The sequence below is a fragment of the Drosophila eugracilis genome, unplaced genomic scaffold, assembly GCF_018153835.1.
Source record: "Drosophila eugracilis isolate 14026-0451.02 unplaced genomic scaffold, ASM1815383v1 contig_722, whole genome shotgun sequence".
In the NCBI taxonomy this organism is placed as follows: domain Eukaryota; kingdom Metazoa; phylum Arthropoda; class Insecta; order Diptera; family Drosophilidae; genus Drosophila; species Drosophila eugracilis.
Window position 1 is genome coordinate 117309 of NW_024573616.1, and position 12891 is coordinate 130199.

Here is a 12891-nt window from a genome sequence, read left to right on the forward strand (position 1 = left end):
GCAGACTGCGGAGTGCAGCTGCAGCTGCCACTGCAACTGCCCCAAAGGTGCACTATTGTGCACTCGCCTTATTTGTACCGACAACACAACAGCAACAGCAGCAACATCCACCACAGCAAGAGCAACAACTGTTGCCACTGCAACGGCAACATGAGCCAGTGGATCCGCACTGCGTTGGCGGTTTCCCTCCGCCTTTCCCCACTCCTTGCCGGCCTTGTATGTTAATTTGTTTTGGGATCTCCTCGGCAGCGTCTAGTTGGGCGCGTGTCATCATTAACGTGGCCAAACATCCCCGCCATCTCCTCGGTGCTCCCTACTCTGGCCATTGTTGCCTGCCCTTTCACATTGTTCGTCGCCGTCGTCGTCGTCGTCGCCGACGCTTCTTGGCCAAAAGAGAGCCCAACAATGGCAGTCGATTTAATGGAAAGGCTAACACCCGCGGCAACAACAAATGCCAAAGAGATCAGGCAGCAGAGGAAACGACAGTTGCTACTGACCCAAAAATAATAGGGATACGTGTATAAAATTAAGGAGGGGCTGGCCAGGCTAAAATTGGCTAAGAAAAACTGGGAATTTGAGGAGAATCTCTTGTTACCAAATTAATAAATAAAGTGGAGTTAATTCCTACTTAACTGTGGCTTAGGAATAAATTTAAATACAGTGTTCCTTAATTAAAAATTGGGCTAATCCGCATTCAAGCTCCATTTAAATAATTATGCCAGCCCAAGAATGAGCTCTAATTTTTATACCGCACATCACCTCATCAGGGTTTACTTTTTGCTTTTTTAAGCAACCCGATCGGCCATAAAGCTGCCTCGAAACCTCTCCCACATTTGATAAATCTGCAAATCAAGAGCTTTAAATTAAGGCAAATTAATGGCAATTCGCGGGCAAGAGGAGTCGAAATCAATGGGAACTAGTTGGCCGAGTCGAAATCTGGGCCAGCCGGCAAAGAGGAGAAATAGCGAAATGTCGAACAGATCTTCCCAAGCTGCCGCCGGCGCTTTGATTAAGCGCTGTGACATTTCTATCGCTTGCTGCAGATAAACCGAGCAGAAAACACAGAAATTGAAATTGAAATTAATGCCAGATTGATGGCAATCGCCGGACGACAATCGCCTGTCTTTCCATATTAATGGACACCGAGATCTGTAGAGATTATCTGGCCATAGCCTTTGATCATTTTGGAAGCCATGCATTATTTGCATGGGACTTGGCAAAAGTGATTTTATCATAAAATAAAGTGAAGCGCATAAAATTTGTAAGCTAATTGCAATGCCAAAGTGCAGCTGACAACTGCAAATCTGAGTGCATCTGTGTGCGGCAGTTAGTTGGAGATTATCTGCGGACATGTGACAATGATAGCTTCATTAAAATGCAATTGGGGTATTAAAAAATGATTCTTCTTTCAAAATTAATCAGTTTTGTAAGGATTGCTTGGGCTTTACTCATCTTTAAAGTGTCTAAATGCATTTGCAAGATTGTAAACTAATTGCAATGCCAAACTGCAACTGACAAGTGCATGTCCCTCTCTCTCTGCATTTGGAAGATACTTTTGTTAGGGCGAGAGATTATCGGGCGACAGGTGACAATGACAGGTTCATTATAAAGCAATTAGTGGGGTTTATGGCAAAATTAATTTTTAATACAACGCGCAGCGAAAACTGCAAGTGACAGGAGTCACATGAGAGGACACAAAGGACACCCACATGGGACCCCCTTTCAAGCTCAACTTTAGCTGACAGCCTGCACTTGTCTGCCCCAGACTCTCAACTCCCTACTCAGGCATACATATAGATATATATATATATATATATCTGCCGTCTGAGTTGGAGTTGTTGGAGTGCGTGTGTTATTCAATATAACAGCATGTTGAACAGCACCAGCAACAAGCAACTGCAGCGACTCGAGAGCACGCTGCAAAATCTAACGAATATGTAAACGATATGCTAGAAAAATGTCAGTCAAACTGTCGCTTCCAACACACGCGCAGCAGCAGCAGCAACATCAGCAGCAACAACATTTAGTCACTTGATGCTTATATTGAAAATTGTTTTCTGCATTGCATTTTGCAGTAGTTGCATCCGACGTTTACTGCTACAGTGCAGTGAAAGAAAGTTGAGGAAATTCAAATGGAAATTCAATAAAATATTAAAACAAAAGTCTCGAAAAAGGGAATGTATATTGCAAGTTAGTTGGCCTTAGATGAACATACCAAAAAGTGTACTACAAAATACTTTTACTTTTTATAATCTATATTTCTATCAAAGTGGATATTATTCTACACCTTTTCCTTTCATTTTATTACAACTTGATTGTTTCATTTAATTTATTTACATTTTCCCGCAGTGCACTAATAGTTCACCTTAGTTTCGATCAGACTTACGGGCAGAACCAGCTGTAGTTGGAGCTCTGGGGCAGGCAGACGACGAGCAGAATGTAAAAAAATAACGAAAAAATAAACACATTTATGGAAATTTATTCATAGAACTTATGAAACCGATAGACAACAACAACAACAACAACAACAACTGGGGAAAAAAGCGGCTGTCTGACGGGGACCCACAAGCCGGCTTCCTCCGCCCCCTTCTCGACCCACAACTTTGCACCGTTGGTGGCTTGTGAGCCTGGTTTAGTTTCACCAAACAGTTGTCAGTTTTTTTCTTATTTTTCAGTGATTTTTTTGTCGTAGTTTTTGTAGTACTGTGTTCATGCCCCGCAGCCTTGGGCTTTCGGTTAGGGTGAGAGCTTTGTGCAACGGGAGGCGTTGAAATGATTGCCACAGCATGTTATATTTACTATATAAATATGCGCACGAGCAACAAAGAGATTGTTTTTTATCTGTCTCGGAATTGTTTGCTCAATGAAAGTGCCGGACAAATAAAGAGTGTGCTGGAAAATGCAATTTGTTGATGATTTCATAAAAGGGAAATGCAGCTAAAAAAAGGGTACACCGTTGTGGTAAATTGTTTAAGAGTATGTGAAAAGGCGTTGAATATTAACGATTCCGAGTTTATTTAATAAAGAAATTATATATCCATAATCTGAACGCCATCTAAGCTAACAAATAGATGCCAGAATAAGTTTTCAGCTCAACTACCAGCCAAATCTCAGCCCATAAGCATGACTCAGTAGTAATAAAAGCCAATTAAGTCAGTTATTAAGCTATGATTATTCCGCAAAATGTCTAAAAATATACGGCAATCGTTTAATCAAGCAGATCTTGGATTTGATAAGCTTCGGCTATGGATTTTCCGCCTCTCATTAAACGCTCGGAACATTGAAAAATTCTTGTAATTTTTCATGTTTTATTTGCACTGGCGATTAAATTAATTGTTACTTAAATACTTTGACGCCATTCAGCGGCACATCATCATTACACCACCACAAGCGAACGCTTCATTGTGCAGCTGTGAGTGTGTGTTAGTGTGTGTGTGGGGCGAACATATTCATATGCCAGTTGAGAGAAAACTAAAAAATATGCGCGAAAATATGAGCGAGAAATGATTTATGGCCATTGGCAATTGCAGTTGAGCGAGCGAGAGGGGGAGATAATGGGGGGATAAGGTCGAAAATTGGGGAATGGCAATCGCAGTCCATCTCACTCGCACTGTGTACAGCCTTCTCCGTCTGCTCTTGCTCTTTCTCTCTCTCTTATCTGCCATCGCAGACACTGCGTGCGCTAATTATTTCATATGTTTTACACATCCCTCGCTCTCGCTCTTACTGTGCTGCCCTCTCTGTTGCTCTGTAAATTAGGTGCAATTTTCATGACTTTCCCGGTTTCATTTTGTATTTTTGGCGTTTGGAGAACAACTTGTTTGATTATACGAAGCACTCGGACGGTTAAATCCGCGATTTCCGATTGCCAGGGGAACTAATTTGCTTTGTTAAACGACGACGAGCGAGCCGGGAAAGATTTATGAACTGCTTTAATGATCTAATTAAATTGCAACTAGCCGTGAATATCATTCGACGATCCCCATCCCCCTCCAGCTGCCATTATTTTCTGCCATTAATCATCTGACTGCAAGTGCCCGCTTCTATGGGAATTATTCCGATTCAGGTTCAGCCTTTGCGATTACATTGGCTTATCGACACGCGTTTATGCTAATTAATTTGATTATCAACTTCTATCTCCCCGACGTTTTGGCATATCATTGTTTTAGGCGCTTCGAAAGGGAACTTAATTGGTTTATACTGAATTCGATTTCATTAAAAGCGGTTTACTGAGTGAGGCAGTAAACTGGAATGTGGCGACAATTGAAATTATTTTGCAGTACTTAAAATAAGAGCTTTTAGGTATGCAAATTACTGATGTACTTAATTTATTCAAAAAGAGTAACAAACACAATGTTTTAAAATGTAATATTTTGTACAGAAATTCCATAAATTAAATCTGCATCAGAATGAAATCTTTCTTATATCTTAGGCTTCTATTTTAAGAATTATCAAAAGTATTTACCTTAGTTCTCTGTGATTGTTTTCGTGTCTTTTCTATCGATATATATAATTGTTGTTGTGTAAAAATCGGTGCCCAAAATATATATATATATTCATGTATATTAATATATTTATTCGTGTGTACTTCGCTCAGCTAAAATATTCATTGATGTTCCTCGCTCACTTCTCATATATATACACAATATTGTTGTTTTCCCTTCCGCTGATACTTTCCGTTAAATATATATAATATCACAATTTCTTTTTTAAAAACGTAGCCGTTTCGTGAGATTTACACTTAGATTATTTCTTAGATTTTAATATGTTGAATGCCGTTAAATATATATGTACAATCACAATTCAGGCGAACTAAGCATATTTGCGTGGAAACGATGCGAATGTTTGGAGATTGAGATTGAGTTAATATTTTTGTTTTTGTTTTTGTTTTTATTTGTTTTTTGGTTTCTGCACTCGTTTTTTGATTTTCTACTGCCGATGCTGATGCTGATGTCGATGCCGATGCCGATGCTGATGCTGATGCTGTTGCTGATGATGAACTTTTTGAACTTCTTGAGGTTTTGCAAACGATACAAAAGCAAAATTAATAGAAACCGCGCCACCACGATGGCAATCAGAACGATAAACGAAAGGACGAGAAGATGCAAACGCAAATAATTTCGATGTTGGCGCGACGCTCTGCGTTTTCTACCCATAAACCCAGAGGTATCCGTATCTCCGCTGGCTTTCATACAGGTCAAAATCGAATTCAATTTGCCGCGGACCGTCCTCCTGTCCTTATCAGCATGGGCTTCTTATCGCGGGAGACCAGGGATCCAACCCAGTACCCAGAAACCACAACCCAAGAACTCAAGACCCAGAATCAGTATCAGAATCCAAACGAAAATTGGCAATCTCGGGTGTCTCGGTGTCTCGGAGTCGTCTCCTTCGCAGCCGGAAAGTTCAATGTTGCTGCCGGGCTATCTGATAAGCCCTATTTATTGTGATAATGTGTGGGCCTGCCTGTATTATTATTGAAAAAATCAATTCTGTGCTTTATGATTGATGCTCTAGCAGCAGCATGCGCGATTTTCTGCGAATTTTCCATGTCATTTTCAGGCGGCTCCACCACGCGACACTTGGCGCCCGCTCATTTTGCGCCAAAATATTTGCGAAAAGGTCGCTTATGTCACTATTATCTGGTTCCTGTTCTTATTTGTTTTGGTTTTGGTTTTTCTTTCTCTGGCTTTGGGCTGACTCTCCTCGTCCTGAGCAGGGAGCAGCGAGAAAATAAACGGAAGAAACCGTCGACTTTACGAATTTATTTTTGTATTTCTTTGAGATTTCTTTATCTTATTTGTGTGCTGAACCGCTGGAGTGTATTTTTACGTCCGATTTTTTGGGAATTGGGGAATGAACCGAACGGAACTGAACGCGAGAAACGACGGCAGAACCGAGAACCAAGTGCGAATCGAGCGGCGGCGGCACGTCTATTTGGCACGTTCATTCATTCACAACTGAACCGCCAGTGAATCACAATGAGCCCGGCTCGTAAACATTCGACTGCCGCTGCTGTTGCCAGTTGCCTGCTCGCTGGCAACATGTTGCTGCTGTGCTTCCCGCCAGCAACACAACACCGCATCGCTGACGAATGAGCGTGCGAGGCGAGCAGAGCAGCAACATCAACAGCAGCAGCAGCAACACAGCCACCAACGAAAATGATAAATGGCGGCATTGTTATTGTGCAAACACACACACGCTCACGGCTGATGAAGGGGGGAACAGTGAAGGATGGTTGACTAGCAGCTTGTACACAACTTACTTTGTGATTTAAGGGGATCTGTCTGGTTTAGTTTATCCTGAGAGTTAGTAATGTACAAAATCAAATTAATTTATCTTCATAACTGAAGTATATTTTCAGATACTATTAATGGCGGAATGGTGCTTAGCAATTAGAAAATTATCCGCTTAGTGTAGTAATTGTTACTAAAACCATTTCTTTAAATATTTTCTTTTCGATATAAATTTATATTCAATTTCTTTAACATAGATTGTTTTAATTATTAGCTAAAAATAAATGAATTCATAAAATCATTTCGAACTATATATACCTATAAAAGAGTTTTGTTATATTGCTTACTAATAAGATTTCATTAAATTTAAAATCTATAAATCCTTTCCATCTTTATCGTATTTTTGTATTGACCTACTAAGTAATTGCTTCCAGCAAGAACCCAAAATGGTTCCTATTTACTTCCGCGTACTGTGTTCTTGGCAACTTCAGAATGTTGCTAGCGAAATGTTGCGCGCGCTTTGGCCAACTTGTTGGCCAAAATGTTGCCGGCGTGCAAATGAAGTAATAATCGAACAAATAATTACATTCAAATGGCAGAAGTTACAACTTGTGACTGGGCATTTATAAGCGAGCATAAATTAAATACACATTGAAAGCAATCAAGAAAAAATGTTTATAAATTAAAAAAAGTCGGCGGAATATAAATGATAACTAAATAATCGAGAGCTTTGCCGCTGGGAAACTCAATATATCAGATAGAAATAGAAATTCTGTGTCGTTTTTGGATTGGCGCTTTGATTTTATGCCGATAATTGCTGCCATGAATATATAATAATTCGGAGCCCACAAAGGGTGAGGAGTTGTGTTTGTTTAGTAGCCAGGAAACCCTTTTTTAGCTTTTTGTTTTTTATGGGAACAGGCTGAACTTGAATTCGTTTCTGTTGTTTTTTTCGGGCCAACATACAGCAACAACATAATCACAAAAATTACCGCCATGCATATGAAATACAAATATTCCCCCCTCTCGGAAATCCCCCTCAAAGAGCACGCACACAAAAACAACAACAATAATATATATGTAAAAAAGCGGAGAAAAAAGATTTATGGCTTTTGGCGGCGCAATTGTTGTTGCCGCTTCTATGTAGTAAAAAGTTGAGCCGCAATTGAAAGTGAAAAGCGTGGAAACGGGGAAGTCATCGAGAGTGTCGTCGTCGTCGTCGTCGTCGGTCAGTGAACGCCGTCGGCCAAGGACCTTCTCCTTACCCATTCTCCCTCTCCTTTTCCCTAGTCAGCGGTATATGGCTTCATTATGCCCGAAGGTCCTGTTTTCCGCCTGCATTCAAATCTATATCAGATTTTTCAATATCCCTTTGCATATATTTAAGCGCTAATTGCGTGAAGCCATAAATCTAAATTCTGTTTTTTACTCAGACAGAGATGGCACGACGACGACCAGGCCAGACAGAGAGGGCACGATCGTGTTGATAACTTCATTTAATGCATTTGCAACGCACCAACTAGCAACAGTTGTTGATGTCGTTCTTTTCTTGTTTTCCCTTCTTTTTTTTTTGGCTAGAAATCTTAGATCTGCCTGGAGGCTAAAGGTTCGTGCAGATGCCAGATAAAAGCGGTTAAGCTGGCCTACAGAGCGATTTATAAGGAACAATCTAGTAAACAAGCGTTTACAATACAAAGAGATAAAATGCAGTGAAAGTTATTACATATTATTAGTTTTATATTTAGTTGCTATTACGCCTTAAAGTTGGAATAGCGTTTATCTAAAAGCTTACATATTAGGAAGTACACTACTACTACTACCATATTCAATCTTATAAACTTAAGTACTATAAATCTGAAACAAAAACTATTAGAGCCTTCTTATTGATTCTCTATTGTGTTGTTAAAAGCTAATCCTGCTGTCCAATTTCCTCCTTTTCTCAACATTTTTTCATGCTCCTGTTTCACTCGCGCTAATTTAATTTATTTCGGCATCTGTTTCGAGCACATTTAACATCCATTAAGCGCGGCAATTCTCTTGATTGCACTCACATCCTTGTACACAGCCCATCCCTAATGCACTTCCCCCATCCCTATGGAAAGGGACACCCTCATGCCGCACACCATCCTGCCCCCTTTTTAGTGAATCGCCGTTCAATCAGGGCGACACTGAAGCGGGACGTCATTAGCCATATCCTGGATCCAGGAAGAAAACTGCCAGGGACAATGGCCAACAGCAACGACGTATCAAAAACAATTCTCGCCGCAAAATCCGTTGAATTGAAATTTCAACTTAGGAAAAGGGTCCACTCCCGGTGCCACCCTCTTCAAAATCCGCACACCCTCCGTCGACCCACTGATGTCAGGCCAAAAGCTGACAAAGACGAAAATCAAAATCGTTACGTGGTCCTGGCAGCTTCCACTCCAGGACTTGAAATTAGAGCCTCCCATGCAACTGCTAATGGGAGCACACAAACACTGCCTCCAACTAAGCACACGGACACATGGCCACTTTAACAGTCGGGGGGAGTTAAACAGGACACTTGAAAGTTATTACAATCTTAGTATTAAAAAAAAAATTAGATAATAATTACTTATACTTTTACATTATTTTATGAAGTACCATTTCTTCATAATCTTGAATAAAATTATTTTTAAGACTTATATAAATTTGATCATGAATCACAGTTTGGATTTCTAGTGAGCGTGCTCCTGCCTGTGGATATCCCGCATCCATATCCAGTCTAGCAGGAGGCTCAGAGCGAGAGCGAGAGGCAGGGAGCGACCGAGTTGACTGGCAAAAGATATTCCAAACTCCCATATCCGATCCACACACACACACACACTGGCACTGGCACACCCATACACCCATACAATCGCACATTCCGGCTCGCATTCGCATATGAGTATTGAACGACGAAATGAAACGCACATAAATCAAAATGGCCGGACAGCGGACCCAGCGACGGGTCGTCGGTCGACGGTCGACGGTCGTCGGTCGAGAAGGACGCTCGCTCTCCGTTTTAGACTGACAGGCGGACTCCGTTCCCGGGGTACAGGGGCGTTGGGAAAAGGGGGTGAAAACTCCAAGGGAAGGGGGAAACTTTGGGCGCACGGGAAATGAAACTGAAAAGGGAAAGGAAACGGCGTTTTGCTGTCGCTGTTCTGCCGCTGCTCTGCTAACGGTTTTTGGTGGCAAAGTGGCAAGAGGGGTGGGCTGCCAAAGGGGGTGGCGAACCGAGGGTGTGGGGCAGCAGGCGGGGGGTGGTGCGGGCATGGCTGAGTGCGCGCTGCTGAACAAATGAAATGACGACGGGTTGACTGCCTGTCAAAAGAACAAACATGGGCGCACAAGCCTCTGTCGCCGGCGCTGCCTCAGTCGGCATCGCTGCCTCGGCTAACGCCGCTGTCTTACACTGGAAAGTTAACTAGTTTTCAAATCTATATTCAATGGATCTTCTATCAATCAAATGTGACAAGAGAAATATTGTGTCAATAAATATTTGGAGGACCGCTTAAACTTTTTCGGTATCAGAAATCTGTCACTTAAAGAAGCTGTGATGTAGTTATGGGTATAAATGAATCCATTTTAAATTTAAAATTTAATAAATCTTACTTTAAAGTGCAATATAGGTTAAATAATGTACCATAATGTTATAATTTCGTTTGTTATATTTTCTTTAGTTTAATCTCACCAATAAATCTAGTAACAAAATTGAAGAAACTAAATAACTTCAATATACACCAACATTTATATGAAAACAATCATGATATTGTATATCAATAAAATATGATTGCAATATTCGTATTTCAAATATCTTTGGAGAGATGTAAATATTTTTGCAACAACTTTCCATGATAAGAACTTCTTAAAAATAACTTTTCATTAAAAAAAAAGATGACTTAATAAATGAATAGCATGTTTTGCCTAAAATTTCTCTAAGTGCAGTCGCCATAGGAAATCAAATGAAATGAAATGCACACATGACGAAACAAAAGCCAAAAAACAAAAAACACAAAACACAAAACACAAAACAGTAAACCGAAAACCGAAAAACGAAAACAGAAAACAACAGAAGCAGCAGAAGCAGCAGAATCGGCTGAAACAAAAAATTATCAACCCGAACGGCCGCTGGCAACAAACAACAACAAACAACGAAAGCAAAACAAAAGCTCGCAAATAAGCAAAAAGGAAGCCGGGAGAAGCCATCATTGTAATCATCACCAGCGGAGGGTTAAGGGTCCTGCAAGTGGGGGAGGATGTTGGGAGGCCAGCAGGAAGAGCTGGAAAGAAGAAGCAGCAGCAGCAGTAGCAGAGGCAGCAGCGGCAGCAACAGGAACTGAACAGCGGGCAGCCCCAATCCTGACAGTCCCTGTCTGTCGGTGTTTGTATCTGTGCCTGTGTGAGGGGGAGTGCGAGTTGGCGTAGGGGTTGGGAGAAGAAGTACCAGAAGAGGGAGGAAGGGGCAGAGGCCTTGTTTTGGTCACATTTGCGGCTTGGCCCTTTACCGGCTGAATATTAATTAACGCTAATAGAATTGTTAGCCATTAGAAAACATTGACTAAGCTCTAAAAGAATTTCCTCCACAACAAGGACTTCATTTTCATTATCAAAAATTGTGCACCTTTAGTTGATTTAAAAAGGAATAAATATGATTAAATTACACCCTTGATTGGTATATTTCCTAATCTTCTTAACATAACTTCTCCTAACTACAAAACACTTCCCTACCAATTTTAAAAACCAACCCGCAAGTGAGAACATAAGTCAACCGAGATGATTACATCGAATTACGAGCCGCACCTGTCATCGAATCGGCCACAAACTGCCCTACGAATAATTTCCACTGAAAAATTAAACAAATGACGGAGAAAGAATGAGAAAAACAAGCGGCGAACACGCCCCCAGTTTAAGGCTGCAAACATCAAGTGGAAATTGAAATGTTTCCATTGTAACGAATATCAATTTCGACATTTTCTAAGGACGGCGAGGAAAAAAAACAGACAAAAAGAACAGCCGAAGGACATGAGAAGCAGGGGCTGGACATGATGCCTTGTCCTGTCCCATTTCTCGTGCCTGTTCGGCCTGTTTCCCTGCTGGTGTTGGCAACGCACATGTTCCAATCTAGAGGCACAAAAACTGTACATGAAATGATTACCCCAACCGAACTGAACGGAACCGAGCCGAGCTGAACCGGGAAAAAATAGAATAGAATTTCAATTTTAGAAACGTGTTCCGGAGGGCGCAAAAAAGAAAAACTTCAAAACACGAAATGGAATTTGGTTTTCTTTTTTTCGAAACAAGGGAGCGGGCGACTTGACTTGTCTTTGCCGGATTTTTGGACACTTTCTAGTGCGTGTGTATCGGGAAATGCAAAAACAAAAAAAAAAAACACACCCCGAAAGGCCAGGAACTGAAACAGGGAAACATGGAAGCCCGGACACGGACAATGACGGATGAGTGCTGTCATTATGGCGGCGCAGCGACGAGGGCTGAAGTGTGTCTAAAATCGAGCTGACGAACTGTCACTCACTTGCTCACTCCCTTCGCCAGTCGGGAGAGATTTTGTGGCATCTGGAATGGCGTCTGTCCATCCACCAGAAAGCAGAAACCAGATACCAGATACCCAGATAGCAAATAGGGGGAGGATTTTCTTTCTCGCCTCAGATTGATTGCTCTCAAAATGGATAAGCCGAAGGCAACATGGACGCCTTAAGTTCAGCATCCCCGATTAATATTCATAAATACGGCGAGCTCGAAAGGTGCAAAACTGGCAACCGGAAAATGGAAAATGTTAATTGTGCGCCACGCACTCAAGTTGAAAGCCCAGGCAGTCGAAATGGAAGTAGAGTTTGGAGTTCTTTTTCGAAATGGAAATGGAAATGGAAATGCGTCTGCCTTAAAGTTTTCCCATTTGCTAGGCACACCAAAAAATTTACCAAATTCAAAATTTTATTCATGAGATATTCTCCGCCTCTTGGCCTGGGCTGGTCTGTTCTTTTCGGCCTTAAAACGAGGAGAACAAAAATAATTTAATTGGTTGCGCTTGAGAGACACTTGGATGGGTTGAGGTTGAACAATGCCTAATGGGTTACTCTTCTCATGGGAGTCGACTTCAGCACAGTTTTCGGGGAGATCTGATAATGTTAAAGTTATATTCAAGGAGAATATCAAGATCGAAATAGCTTACCATAACCAAAAATGGTCAAGGAAAATGTGTAGTACCTGAAATTAAAGAACAATAAATAGTTGGTTAGTTAAAGCTGATAAAAATGTGGCATTATATATATAGTATTTATTAGCAAGATGGCCGACTTTAAAACTCTTTCAAATCATCAAGAAGGAAAAGCTCTTAAATCACAGAAAATGCTTCTTAATTTGCACAAGCGAAATGCACTTAAAAATTCGTCACACGCTTACACGTGGCCCAAGGAAATTAAACAGAAAATCAAACCCCCTGAAAAACCTTTCAGAGCAACCCCTTAGCCATGTTCAGCCTAATGAATCAACGAACTGCCGAAAATCAGTTCAAGAAACTCCAACCCAAAATAGCGGGAAAAAACAACAACCGCCAAGCTGAAAATGGTCAACTTTCGGAGGAAAACTTTGGGTGGAGGAGGAGTCCTTCGTCCTTGGAGGTGGGGAATTGGCAGGAGCA

General features: G+C 41.2%; 1 protein-coding gene across 5 annotated transcripts in view; it reads right to left on the reverse strand.

Moving 5' to 3' along the window:
* Positions 1-12891, reverse strand: part of LOC108117568 (homeotic protein antennapedia) — a 78501-nt gene that overhangs the window by 31836 nt on the left and 33774 nt on the right. For 4 of the 5 annotated variants that reach the window (XM_041819436.1, XM_041819435.1, XM_041819434.1 and 1 more), the window contains exon 1: positions 4466-4781. The exons of the other annotated variant lie outside the window; for it this stretch is intronic. The gene's annotated coding sequence lies outside the window, so the exon portion shown is untranslated. Of the gene's footprint in view, positions 1-4465; positions 4782-12891 lie in introns of those variants that run through there. 5 annotated transcript variants of the gene reach the window in all.